Source organism: Callithrix jacchus, chromosome 8 (genome assembly GCF_049354715.1).
Source record: "Callithrix jacchus isolate 240 chromosome 8, calJac240_pri, whole genome shotgun sequence".
In the NCBI taxonomy this organism is placed as follows: Eukaryota; Metazoa; Chordata; class Mammalia; order Primates; family Cebidae; genus Callithrix; species Callithrix jacchus.
This window is the reverse complement of record NC_133509.1, coordinates 108,728,780-108,742,503: the sequence shown is the minus strand read 5'-3', so window position 1 is coordinate 108,742,503 and position 13,724 is coordinate 108,728,780.

The following is a 13,724-nucleotide window of genomic DNA, read 5'->3' as shown; positions in this document are numbered from 1 at the left end:
TTTTATTTATTCATAAAAAGGAATGAAGTACTAATATAGGCTACAACACAGACGAACCTTGAAAACATTATGCCAGCCCGGCCAACATGGCAAAACCCTGTCTCTGCCAAAAAATATAAAAGTTGACCAAGCACAGTGGCTCATGCCTGTAATCCCAGCACTTTGGGAGGCCGAGGCAGGTGGATCATGAGGTCAAGAGATCGAGACCATCCTGGCCAACAAGGTGAAACCCCATCTCTACTAAAAATACAAAAATTAGCTGGGCATGGTGGCACATGTCTATAGTCCCAGCTATCTGGGAGGCTGAGGCAGGAGAATCATTTGAACTCGGGAGGAGGAGGTTGCAGTGAGTCGAGATCATGCCATTGCACTCCAGTCTGGGAGATGGAGTAAGATTCTGTCTCAAAATAATAATAATAATAATACACACACACACACACACACACACACAAAAGTTAGCTGGGTGTGGTGGTGTGTGTCTATAGTCCCAGCTACTCAGGAGGCTGAAGTGGTAGAATCGCTCGCGCCTGGGAGGCAGAGGTTGCAGTGAGCCAAGATTGCACCACTGCACTCTACCTTAGGGGACAGAGAGATACCCTGTCTCAAAAGGAAAAAAAAAGAGAGAGAGAGAGAAAACAGTATGCTAGCTGGGTGCAGTGGCTCATGCCTGCAATCCCAGAGTTTTGGGAAGCTGAGGTGGGAGACTCACTTGAGCACAGGAGTTTGAGGCTTCACATTTCAGTGAACTGTGATCATGCCGCTGTATTCCAGCTTGGATAAAAGAGACTCTACCTTAAAAAAAAAAGAAAGAGAGAGAGAAAGGGAAGGAAGGAAGGGAGGGAGGGAGGAAGGAGGGAGGCAGGGAAGGAGGGAGGGAGGGAAGGAAGGAAGGGAAGGAAAAAAGGAAGGAAGGAAAAAGGGAAGGAAGGAAAGGAAACTTTATGCTAAGTGAAATAACCCAGGCTGAATGTGGTGGCTCATGCATTTAATCCTAGCACTTTGGGAGGCTGAGGTGGGTGAGTCTTTTAAGCCCAGGAGTTAAAGACCAGCCTGGACAATATGGTGAGACCCTATCTCTATTAAAAATTAAAAATTTGGCTGAGTGTTGTTGTGTGTGCCTGTAGTGTCAACTACTCAGGAGGTTGAGGTGGGAGGATCACTTGAGCCTGGGAGGTTGAGGCTGCAGTGAGTTATGTTTGTACCACAGTACTGGCAGGGCACTGCCTAAGAGAATCTGGGCAACAGAGCAAGAAACCCTGACTCAAAAAGAAAGAAAGAAAACATACATAAAAGACCACATATTGTATGATTCCATTCATATGAAATATCTAGAATAGGCAAATCCACCAAGATGGAAAGTAGATTAAATGTTTATAGCAACATTATTCATTATGGCCAAAAAGGTGGAAACAATCCAAATAATTCCCCTTAGGTAGCCAAGGCCTAAGGGGAATTGGAATGGAGAGGGACTGCTAATGGGTCTGGGATTTCTCCTGGGGGGGCGATGAAAATGCTCTGGCATTAGGAAATGCTGCTGGTTGCACAGCTCTGTGCACACACTAAAGCTACTATACTGCACCTTTAAAAAGAGGGATTTTTATGGGCATGTGAGCCATATTTCAATAAAGCTGTCAAAATAAATAATTAAATTAGGAGGGACTTCAATAAATAAAAAAAAATTAAGGGAGGTCATAGACAGTCTGATCCCCTCTCTCAGCTGAGCAGGAGCCCGGGGTGCAGAGTATTGACTTGGGTGGGGTGACCAGGCCTGGCTCGTGCACTGGCTGCCAAGGGAGGAGCGAGGACAGTCAGGAGGAGGCACCCACGGGCAGAAGTGAAACTGACACACATGGTCATTGCTCACTGGGAAAACTGGTAGGTGGCAACCCACGGAAACTGAGGCAACTGGAATTAAGCAAGAGGGATAGGCAGGAAGGTGGGAGCCAAGGTATTTCACAAATTAAAGAGCATGGCCAATTCTACAGGTTGCCTGGAATGAGATGTGAGCAGAGAGAGAGCTGTTAAGGGCACTAAGCAGAAATTGTGTGGCTTTTAATGAAGCTGTGTAAGTAGTCATTGACTATCTCCAAAATGATTTGTGACATGGTATTCATTTTATTCAGGAAACTTGTGTGCCTACTGCAGTGCTAAAGAGAGGTAATAAAAAGGGAAGTAACGCCAGGCACTGTGGCTCACGTCTGCAATCCTAGCACTGTGGGAGGCCAAGGAGGGAGGATTACTTGAGGTCAGGAGCTCAAAACTAGCCCGGTCAACATGGCAAAACCTCATCTTTACTAAAAATATAAAAATTACCTGCGTGTGGTAGTGAGCGCCTGTAATCCCAGCTATTCTAGAGGTTGAGGCAGAATTGCTTGAACCTGGGAGGTGGAGGTTGCAGTGAGCTAAGATCCCACCATTGCACTCCAGCCTGGGTGACAGAATGAGACTCCATCTCGAAAAAAAAAAAAAAGGAAAATAAGAGCCAAGACGTACAGCCTGGTAAAAATGACAGATGGTAAATTACGTTATAGTATGACAGCTGCTATGGTGAAAGTAGGTACCAGAGTACAGAAAAGCGTCATCAGATTCAGGTGGAATGCAGTGACCAAGCAGGTAACAATTTGATTCTCTTTGCCAATTGAGACACTGAATTGAACTCAGTTTTAACTGGAGCATGTTCCCCCTGATGTCTCTGTTATGAATTAAATTATGATCCCCTCAAAAAGATATTGGGCCGAGCGCAGTGGCTCATGCCTGTAATCCCAGCACTTTGAGAGGCAATGCCGGCAGTTCACCTGAGGTCAGGAGTTTGAGACCAGTCTGGCTAACATGGTGAAACACCATATCTACTTAAAAATACAAAAATTAGTCAGGTGTGTGGCATGTGCCTGTTATCCCAGCTACTTGGGAGGCTGAGGCAGGAGAATTACTTGAACCCGGGAGGCAGAGTTTGCAGTGAGCCAAGATCATGCCACTGCACTCCAGCCTGGGCAACAGAGCAAGACTTCATCTCAACAAAACAAAAAAGATATGTTGAAGTTTTAATCCCTTAACCCAGTACCTCAGAGTCTGACCTTATTTGGAAATAGGTCATTACAGATGTCATGAGTTAAGGTTAGGTCACACTGGAGTAGGATGGACCCCTAATCCAACATGACTGGTGTCATAAGAAGGTGGCGTATGAAGACAGAGAACCACAGGGATAGCCTGGGCCGCTGCTGCTGCAAGCCAAGGCAAACTACCAGCAACTAGGAAGAGGCAAGGAAGGGCTCTGCGACATCTGCCAGAGGAAGCACCACCTTGCCGACACCTTGATTTCAGACATGCAGCCTCTAGAACTGTGAGACAAGGAATTTCTGTTGTTTTACGCAACCCAGTTTGTTTATTTTGTGATGGCAGCCCAGGGAAACTAACACAGCCTCCCAAAACTGAAGTTCTATCAGCTTGCACAAAAAAAATTTGTAGTCTTTACTTGAAGGGTGGAATTTCCTAATTTATTTAAAAAAAAAAAAAAAAAAAAAAAACAACCTTCAAATCCCCTGGGGTTCCAATGCTGTTCCCAAGAGTGCTGGAGTTTCCTGATGAAGTCTGGTGCTGGCTCTAGTACCTCCTACTCTGGTGAAATGGATTCAGCTTCCTTGAGAAGCACCTGGAAATGCCATTTTCAGGTCCTATGTGAGACTGAACAATAGATAAATTGGGCTTCTTTTTTCTAGGATTTTTTTACTTTTTAAAAAAATTTTATTTATTTATTTTTAAGAGATGGAGTCTCACTCTGTCACCCAGCCTGGACTGCAGTGGTACAATCTCAGCTCACTGCAACCTCCGTCTCCTGGGTTCAAGCAATTCTCCTGCCTCAGCCTCCCAAGTAGCTGGGATTACAGGCACATGCCACTTCGCCTGGCTAATTTTTTGTGTTTTAGTAGAGACGGGGTTTCACGATGTTGCCCAGGCTGGTCTCAAACTCCTGAGCTCAGGCAATTCACCCACCTTGGCCTCCTGAAGTGGTAGGAGTGTGAACCACCATGTCCGACCTGTTTTTTCACTTTTTAAAGAAATAATTTAATTTTTTTTTTTGGCCAGGCATGGTGGCTTACATATATATGATAGTGATAGTCTTGCTATCATTATATATGTGTGATAGTCTTTCTTTTCATTTACTCATTCAACAAACCTGTACAGAACACCTACTGTGTGTCAATGGTGGATGGTCTCTGCCCCCCACAGAGTCTGCAGCCTGGGGTGCCTTCTGACTACTGTACCTGTGCTGCCGCTGTCTCTGTGCCTTTCTAGCCCTCCTCACTGTATAATGCCTGCCTAACTCATAGCGTGAGTTTTTTGTGCACTGCCAGTGGTGAAAACCTCCACCTTTGCAGGCGAATATGAGTTTCAGGACTATGTCTGAGGAATAAAATGTATGACTATGCAGGAAAAAAAAGATTAAGTCTTAGTTTTTCCCCTAAAAACCTCAGGGAAAAAAAAAAACAAAATATTTTAATAGCAGTACCAATGGGATACATTTTTAGCTCACAAGATGATGCTACAGAAGAACAATGTTATTCAGATATAAAAAATGAATTGTGACATCATGCCATAGACGGAGAACCTTTTAAGTCAAGCCCAGGGTTCTCACGCGGCAGCCTTTCTCCAACGTTTTTTTCTTTGCATTTTTCTTTCTTCTAGATAGAGGCTTGGGGTGAAGGGAGTGGTATCTTTCATTTCTTCTTTCTTTCTCTTGTATACAGATGGTGACTGGTGCAGGCTCAAAACTTTCATGGCTGCCAGGGCTTTCCAGACTCCTGGTTTCCCTCATTATTTTTCCTGCCTTGTCCAGGGTCCTCCTTCCAAGGGCATCTTCTGATTGTGATGTGAGCCTCATCACAGCTCCCATAACACATCCCAAGACACATACACCGCAGACACTCACAAAGCTGCACTGCAAGAGAAAACAGGAAGCCTGCTGTTTCCATTCACAGAGGAAAGCCTCTCAGGATGCCTGGGAAAGTGACTCCAGGGCTTCAGCCCCAGTGAGCTGAATCTTCTCTCTCTCTTTTTCTTTTCTTTGTTTTTTTTTTTTGTTTGTTTGTTTTTCAGGGTCTTGTGCTGACATCCAGGCTGGAGTGCCGTGGTGCAACCATAACTCACTGCAGCCTTTAACTCCTGGGCTCAAGCAATCCTCCCACTTTGGCCTCCCTAAATGTTGGCATTACAGGCATGAACTGCTATATCCGGCCATTACTATTTCTTGACTTGAGTGTGGTTACACAGAGGGCTGCTTTGTAATTATTTGTTAAATTGTCCAAATATGGTCTATGCATTTTTTTTTCATTTTCTCTCTCTTTCTTTCCTTTTCTTTTTTTTATGAGACAGGGTCTTGCCCTATTGCCCCGGCAGGAGTGCAGTGGCACAATCACGACTTGCTGCAGCTTCAACCTCCCAGGCTCAAGCTATCCTCCCACCTCAGCCTCCCAAGTTTCTGGGACTATAGGCACATGCCACCATGCCCAGCTAATTTTTTATTTTTTGTAGAGACAGGGTCTCGCCATGTTGCCCAGGCTGGTCTTGAACGCCCGGGCTCAAGTGATTCTCTTATCCCAGCCTCTTCAAGTGCTGGGATTACAAGTTTGAGCCACTATGCCCAACCAGAGTCTAGTTGCTAAGTCTAGAATATTCCTTCCTGGTGTGCGAAAATGGCAAAGGTTAAGTACAGTGTTCCATAAGGCAATTGTATACCTGAAGACCACCATCTCTGTAAATGATGGGGCTTCATTCACTCATTCATTCATTCACTCAACAGATATGTATGAAGTGACAGGCACTTTAACACGCAGTAGGGAACCTAAAGCTGGAAACACAGTCTGTACCCTCGAGGGGTTCGTAGAAGGGAGACAGGTCTAAATAGAATCTGGTGTGATATGGCCTGAAGGTAGCCATGACTTTGTCATCCACCCTTCTCATTGTTTGTTGTTGTTGTTTTGAGATGGAGTCTTACTCTGTCCCCTGAGATTGTGAGTGGTACAATCTCAGCTCACTGCAACCTCCGCCTCCTGGGTTCAAGTGATTCTCCTGCCTCAGCCTCCCAAGTAGCTGGGATTATAGATAGGCATGCACCACCACGGCCAGCTAATTTTTGTATTTTTAGAAGAGGCAGGGTTTCACCATGTTGTCCAGGCTGGTCTTGAACTGCTGACTTCAAGTGATCCACCCGCCTTGACTTCCAAAGCGCTAGGATTACAGGTATGAGCCACTGCACCCGGACTTCATCCACACTTCTAAGCCCTGGAGATTCAGCCCAGCATCCAAATTACCCTGCTCCAAAGGCATGAGCAGGAAAAGGAGGGGCAGACATCACACATCACCAACAAAACTTGCCAATCGCTGCCTTTTTAAAACATCTCTTCTCCTTCCCCAAAGTGCCCTCTCACATTGCAGTTGCTGGACCTCAGCTCTCATCTCATCCAACCCCAAAAAGTAGGATCTTAGTTTTTTCTCCCCTCCTCACATCACCCCTCCACTTGTAACCGGGGGTTTAGTAAAACAAGACGTGGCTCCAAGCATCTCTCAAGATTGCCTCTAAGGAGCCTCAATTCAAAGTGGTTTGGGGTTGTGCACTATGATGTGACACCCCAGGGGAAGCCTGGAGTCAGAGGAAGGGGATCTCAGAAGCCAGACTATTTTTTGTAGTGGCTGCACCTACCCTTGATTTTCTGAATCAGAATCTAAACAAAATTCGGTCTCTTTTTCTCTCTCTCTTTTTCTACATGCTGAAAAAGTTGCGTTGTCTGTTCTGCAGGACGAAGTTTCTCACAGTCTGAATGTTGCTGATTATGATGTTGCTGTATTTCCTGGTAGTTAGACTTTGAGGTTAAAGTGGGTTCAGGTGTGACTATTTTGGCCAGACTACTTCTAAGGTTGCCAGGTTTAGCATATAAAAATACAAGATGCCCAGTTAAATTTTAATTTCAGATAATGAGCTTTTTTTTTTTTGAAACGGGGTCTTGCTATGTTGCCCAGGCTGGAGTGCAGTGGCAATCTCGGCTCACCGCAGACTCTACCTCCCAGGCTCAAGTGATCCTCCCACCTCAGCCTCCCAGGGAGCTGGGACCACAGGCATGCACCACCTTGCCCGGCTAATTTTGTTATTTTTTGTAATGATGAGATCTTGCTATGTTGCCCAGGCTAGTCTTGAACTCCTGGGTTCAAGTGATCTGCCTGTCTAGGCCTCTCAAAATGCTGGCATTATAGGTGTGAGTCACCACCCATGGTCCTCAAACATCTTTTAGCATATGTATGGCTCATGGAACATTTGAGATATATTTATACTAAAAATTAGTTTATATTTATTTGAAATCCAAATTTAACTGGACATTGTGTATTTTATCTGGAAACCCAAACTACTTCACAAGATGTACTGTGTCCCTCCGTCAGGAGCTTAATATCTGGCTCTCTCTCTCTCTTTTTTTTTTTCTTTCTTTTTTGAGACAGAGTCTTGCTGTGCTGGCCAGGTGGAGTGCAATGGCACCATTTCAGCTCACCGAAACCTCCACCTCCTGGGTTCAAGTGATTCTCCTGCCTCAGCCTTCCAAGTAGCTGGAATTACAGGCATGTGCCGCCATGCTCGGCTAATTTTGTATTTTTAGTAGAGATGAGGTTTCTCTATGTTGGTCAGGCTGGTCTTGAACTCCTGACCTCAGGTGATCCTCACACCTTGGCCTCCCAAAGTCCTGGGATTACAGGCGTCCACCGCACCCAGACTGGCTCTCCCTTTTTTTGTGATGGTAGAAGCTGTTGGTGATCATGGCCTAGATTGATTTTTCTTCATTTCTTAGCTGAAATATGTCTATAAAAAGGAACTCTTCCTCATCAACTCTTTGGTTTCCCTGGTTATTTTCATGTAGAGAAAGCAGGCTATAAGCTTAATTCTGTCCTTTTATTTGCCAGTTTTCAGAATAATTAATTGGTTCCCTAGAACCTGCCAAAGGTGACCCATGGGTTGTGCTTTTACTTTAAAAGTAGCACTATGAACTCAGGTATTTTGACATGTATACATTTTAACCCATTGCAGTCATTATTCTTTCAGACACTCAAATTGTTCCATATTTGGCCAATGGGATTCTCTTGACTTGGCTACTGGGTCTTTTTGATGGCACCCAGTCTTTGTTAGGTTCTTTGCTTTCTGGTGTAACAAGATATTTCAGAATCATCTTATGCATTTCTTAGCCCTGGCATGGGGCTAGACATTGCTCTTAGGAACTCTTTGAGTAGGAAGTGATGTTTAGAGATCAAACATTCCCTACTCCCTATTTAAAATTACAACAACCCCTGCAGCAAACACATAGACCTATTTCCCTGAGATCCCCTTACCTCATCTACTTTTTTCTATACAGTTATTATTATTACCTTCTAACACATTAATTTAATTATGTTTATTGCTTGTCTCTCAGCATGAGACTGTAAGTTTCACAAGAGCAGAGACTTTTTCACTATCTGATACACAGCAGAACAGCAGACACTCAATAAATACTCCTTTAATGAGACTATGACTATATATCACCAAATTACCTTTTTTGGGGGGGGGACAGAGCCTTGCTCTGTTGTCCAGGCTAGGGTGCAGTGGTCCCATCTTGGCTTATTGCGACCTCTGCCTTCTGGGTTCAAGTGATTCTTGTGCCTCAGCCTCCTGAGTAGCTGGAATTATAGGTGTAATTCCATGCCCAGCAAATTTTTGTATTTTTAGTAGAGATGGGGTTTCATGTTGGCCAGAATGGTCTGGAACTTCTGACTTCAAGTGATCTGCCCACCTTAGCCTCCCAAAGTGCTGGGATGACAGGAAGGAGCCACTGCACCCAGCCCCAAATTACATTTTTGAAGTGTTCATTCTCACTTCTGGTGGAGAAGGAATTTGGGAGGGACTGTTGTGAAGCAGGGAGGCTACTAAAGAGGCTTTTTCAGTTGTCTAGGGGTGAAATGAGGGTGGCTTAGACTAAGGTTGTGTCTGCGGAAATGGAAAGAAAAGTGGGGTAGAGACAAGATGTATTAGCGGTATTAGGAGAACTGACTAAACATGGTGATGGGCTGGATGTGGGAGATGAGGAAAAAGGAAGAATGAAAGACGACTTCTAAAATTTGCCCTGTGCAAACAGATGAAGTTAAAGGGGTGAAGGGGTGGGGAGAGAAGAGGGAGAGACTTTGAGGATAAAGACAATGAAGAGCTCCGTTGTGGAAATGCATGATTTGGAGTGCCCGTTAGCCATGTGGAGACAAAGCAGGAGCAGGACGGATGAGTCTGGGCTCAGGCATGGAGACGTAAAATTGGGCGTCATCAGTATCTCGGTGGTACTTAGAGCTCTGGAGTAGAGGGGATGGTTTGGAGAGCTTTAGATTGAGACTAGATGCTATTTCAGAACCAAGCCCTGAAGTGCCCCAACACATAATGGTCAGGTAAAGGAGAAGCCTGCCAAGGAGACTGAGAAGAGGAGGCTATAGAGGTAGAGGAAAACCAGGAGAGAGTGACATCGTTAAAACCAAGAAGGAAGAATGCCTCCAGAAGGAGGAAGTTGTCAATTGTGTCAAATGCTACTGAAGGGTCAAGTTCTACGAGGGCAGAGATAGATCCACTAGATTTTGCAACATATAAGTTGCTGGTGACCTTTACAAGGGAAGTTTCAGTGGAACAGTAGGGGCAGATGAGTCAACAGAAAGAATGAAACCAGGGAGAGCAGACTCTCTCTTTCTTTCCTTTTTTTTTGAGATAGGATCTTGCTCTGTCACCCAGGCTGGAATGCAGTGGCAGGATAATAGCTCATTGTAGCCTTGAACTCCTGGGCTGAAATGATCCTCCCACCTCAGCCTCCAGAGTTACTGGGGGTACAGGTGTGCACCACCATGCTGGGCTAGTTTTTAAATTTTTTGGTGGAGACGGTGTCCAACTATGTTGCCCTGGTGGGTCGCCAACTCCTAGCCTCAAACGATCCTTCTGCCTCAGCCTCCAAAAGCATTAGGATGGTAGGCATGAGTCACCACACCTGGCCCTGACTATTCAAGAAGTTTTGTGATGAAGGGGAGAGATGGAACAGTAGTTGGAGAGAGAGGCAGAGGCAAGGAAAGGGTATGTTCAGGATGGGAGATGCCACGTAATAACAGATGCCCCTGTGTAGTGGGAGAGCCTACTGACAGGACTGAGAAGAAACCAAAGACTGTTGGCAATATCTATCCAAGAAATAAGAAAGACCTGAACCAGGGCAGGGAAAAACAGCTAATGGAATTTACGAAGCAGTTTAACCTAGGAGTTCCCCAATTCCAGACCAGGAGGCAAATGCCAGGGTACCTCATTCCTTGGGATCCAAACCTACCTGCTGAACATTCTATCCTCTCCCCACCCTCACCCCAAATCAGCACACAGACAGAAACACCTGACCCTTTCAAAAAGCATAGAAAGCAGGATGCACATTGCCATCCTGAACAAATGCCCAGCTGCACATAGGATGGCCCGATCTGGATTCAAAGCCAAGAAAGCACACGGGGTTTCCTTGCTCCCCAACTAGATTTAAGTAGGGTTTGAAAGCACTCTTCTCTGGCTACCCAGGGATTAACCATGTGTTTCAGCAAGTGATTTAAAATCATTACTTGTCTCCTTTGGTTGAACCTCAAACGTTTGAAATGTACACAGCTTGGCAGGCTGGACAGTGCAGCTGAGCATCAAGAGGCCATGTCCCAACCATCTGTTGCCCCACTTAATTCCAGCTTTCTGCCCTTCTCATGGCTGGGGAGCACTGGGCTTGACAGGCAGATGCAGGACAAAGACAACTGCAGCCTTGGCTTCAAACAGTTGCTCACACAGTGTCTTGGGTGGTGGCGGGAGGGATGGGGAAATCATTGAGTTTATTTTAAGTGCTTTGCCTTGATGCGAAGAGTTTTTCCTCCACCTTAGAGATCCAGAGAGTTTCAGAGACAAAGACTAAGGAGTTATCTTTTATTTCCCTTCTTCCAGCAGGGTGGATTAGTGGATTTCAAACTGTGCTCACCTACTCTGAAGTAATTCAGCAGTGCCAATGGAAAGATTAGAATCTAATTACAATTATATTTACATTTTTTCTTTCTTTCTTTCTTTCTTTCTTTCTTTTTTTTTAAACAGGGTCTTGTTTTGTCACCCAGGCTGGAGTGCTGTGGCATGATCTTGGTTTGTTGCAGCCTTGACCTCCCCTAGGTCCCATCTCAGCCTCTAGAGTAGCTGGGCTTATGGGCACATGTCGCCATGCCCAGCTAATTTTTAATTTATTTTTTCCTTAAATATGGGATTTTGCCATGTGTTTGGGCTGGTCTCTAACTCCCAGGCTCAAGCAATCCTCCTGCCTTGGCCTCCCAAAGTGCTGAGATTATAGACTTTGGCCCTACTTAAATATGTTTTAAAACAGCTATTTAAATGTTTAGGGGCCGGATGTGGTGGCTCACACCTGCAACCCCAGAACTTGGGGAGACTGAGGCAGGTGGATCACCTGAGGTCAGGAGTTTGAGACCAGCTGGCCAACATGGTGAAACCCCATCTCTACTAAGAATACAAAAATTAGCCAGGCATGGTGGCATGTGCCTGTAATCCCAGCTACTAGTGGGGCTGAGGGAGGAGGACTGCTTGAACCTGGGAGGCAGAGGTTGCAGTGAGCCAAGATTGTGCCACTGCACTCCAGCCCGGGCAACAGAGAGAGACTCCATCTCAAAACAAAACAAAACACACACAAAAATGTTTAGGGACCAGGTTTGGTGGCTCACACCTATTATCCCAGCACTTTGGCGGCTAAGGCAGGAGCATAGCTTGAGTTCAAGACCAGCCTGGGCAACATAGTGAGACCTTATCTCTAAAAGAAAATTTGAAAAATTAGACAAGTATGGTGCCATGTGCCTGTAGTTTCAGCTACTTGGGAGGCTGAGGTGGGAGATCACTTGAACCCAGGAGTTAGGTTTTTTTGTTTTTTTTTTTTTGAGACAGGGTTTCGCTCTTGTTGCCCAGGTGTAACAAGATTACGTACAATGGCGTAATCTCGGCTCACTGCAACCTCCGCCTCCTGGGTTCAAGTAATTCTCCTGCCTTAGCCTCCTAAGTAACTTGTAGCTGGGGTTACAGGCACACGCCTGTAATGTGCCACCACACCCAACGAATTTTGTATTTTTAGTAGAGTTGGAGTTTCTCCATGTTGGTCAGGCTGGTCTTGAAACCCCCATCTCAGGTGATCTGCCCACCTTGGCCTCCCAAAGTGCTGAGATTACAGGTGTGAGCCACTGCACCTGGCCTAGGAGTTCGGAGTTTTAATACACTGTGGTGGTGCCTGTGAATAGCCACTGCACTCTATCCAGCCTGGGCATCATAGCAAGACTCTGTCTCTAAAAAAGTATATTAGAAAGTTTAGTCCATAACAATATGAATGTGTTAAATACTTACTTTTAGCATATCAAGACCTTGACGGTTTAAGTGGAATCATCAGGTAAACTAATTATTATTATTTTTTTTTTTGAGACGGAGTTTCGCTCTTGTTACCCAGGCTGGAGTGGAATGGCGCAATCTCGGCTCACCGCAACCTCCGCCCCCTGGGTTCAGGCAATTCTCCTGCCTCAGCCTCCTGAGTAGCTGGGATTACAGGCATGCGCCACCGTGCCCAGCTAATTTTTTGTAAATTTTAGTAGAGACGGGGTTTCACCATGTTGACCAGGATGGTCTCGATCTGTTGACCTCGTGATCCACCCGCCTCGGCCTCCCAAAGTGCTGGGATTACAGGCTTGAGCCACCGCGCCCGGCCCAGGTAAACTAATTTTTTAAGAGGGCAGCCAATTTTATTTTTTATTAATAGATTTATTTTTTCAGAAAATTTTAGATTTGCAAAAACATGGAGCAAATAATAGAGTTCCCATGTTACCTTCCCCTTTCCCACATCCATTTTCTCCTCTTATTAACATCTTACATTGAGAGGGTACATTTGTCACAATTGATAGATTAATGTTGACCTGTTATTAACTAAAGTCCATAGTTTATTCATATTTCCTTAGTTTTTACCTAAAGCCTTGTCTGTCTGTCCCAGGATCCTGTTTAAGATACTACTTTACATTTTGGTGTCATATTTCCTTAGGTTTCTCTGGGTTGTGACAGTTTTTCAGACTTTCCTTGTTTTTGATGACCTACTGAGTTTTGGAGTACTTTGTAGGATGGCCCTCTAGTGAGATTTATCTGATGGTTTTCTCACAAGTAGACTGGAGTTATGAGACTTGGGAAGGAAGATCGCAGAGATAAAGGTGTCATTTTCATGATATCATATCAAGGGTATATTGTCAACATGATTTGTGAGTGTTGATGTCGACTTTGATTACCTAGCTGATATAGCGTTTGTTTTATTCTTTGTTTTTGTTTTGTTTTGTTTTGAGATGGAGTCTCACTCTGTTGCCCAGGCTGGAGTGCAGTGGCACAATCTCAGATCACTGCAACCTCCACCTCCTGGGTTCAATCAATTCTCCTGCCTCAGCCTCCTAGGTAGCTGGGATTATACACACCTGCCATCATGCTTGGCTAATATTTGTATTTTTGGTAAAGATGGGGTTTCATCGTATTGGCCAGGCTGGTCTCAAACTCCTGACCTAAGGTGATCTGCCCACCTCGGCCTCCCAAAGTGCTGGGATTACCGGCATGAGCCACCGCACCCAGCCTGTTTTTATTCTTTTTTAAATAAAGATTATGTAAGTAT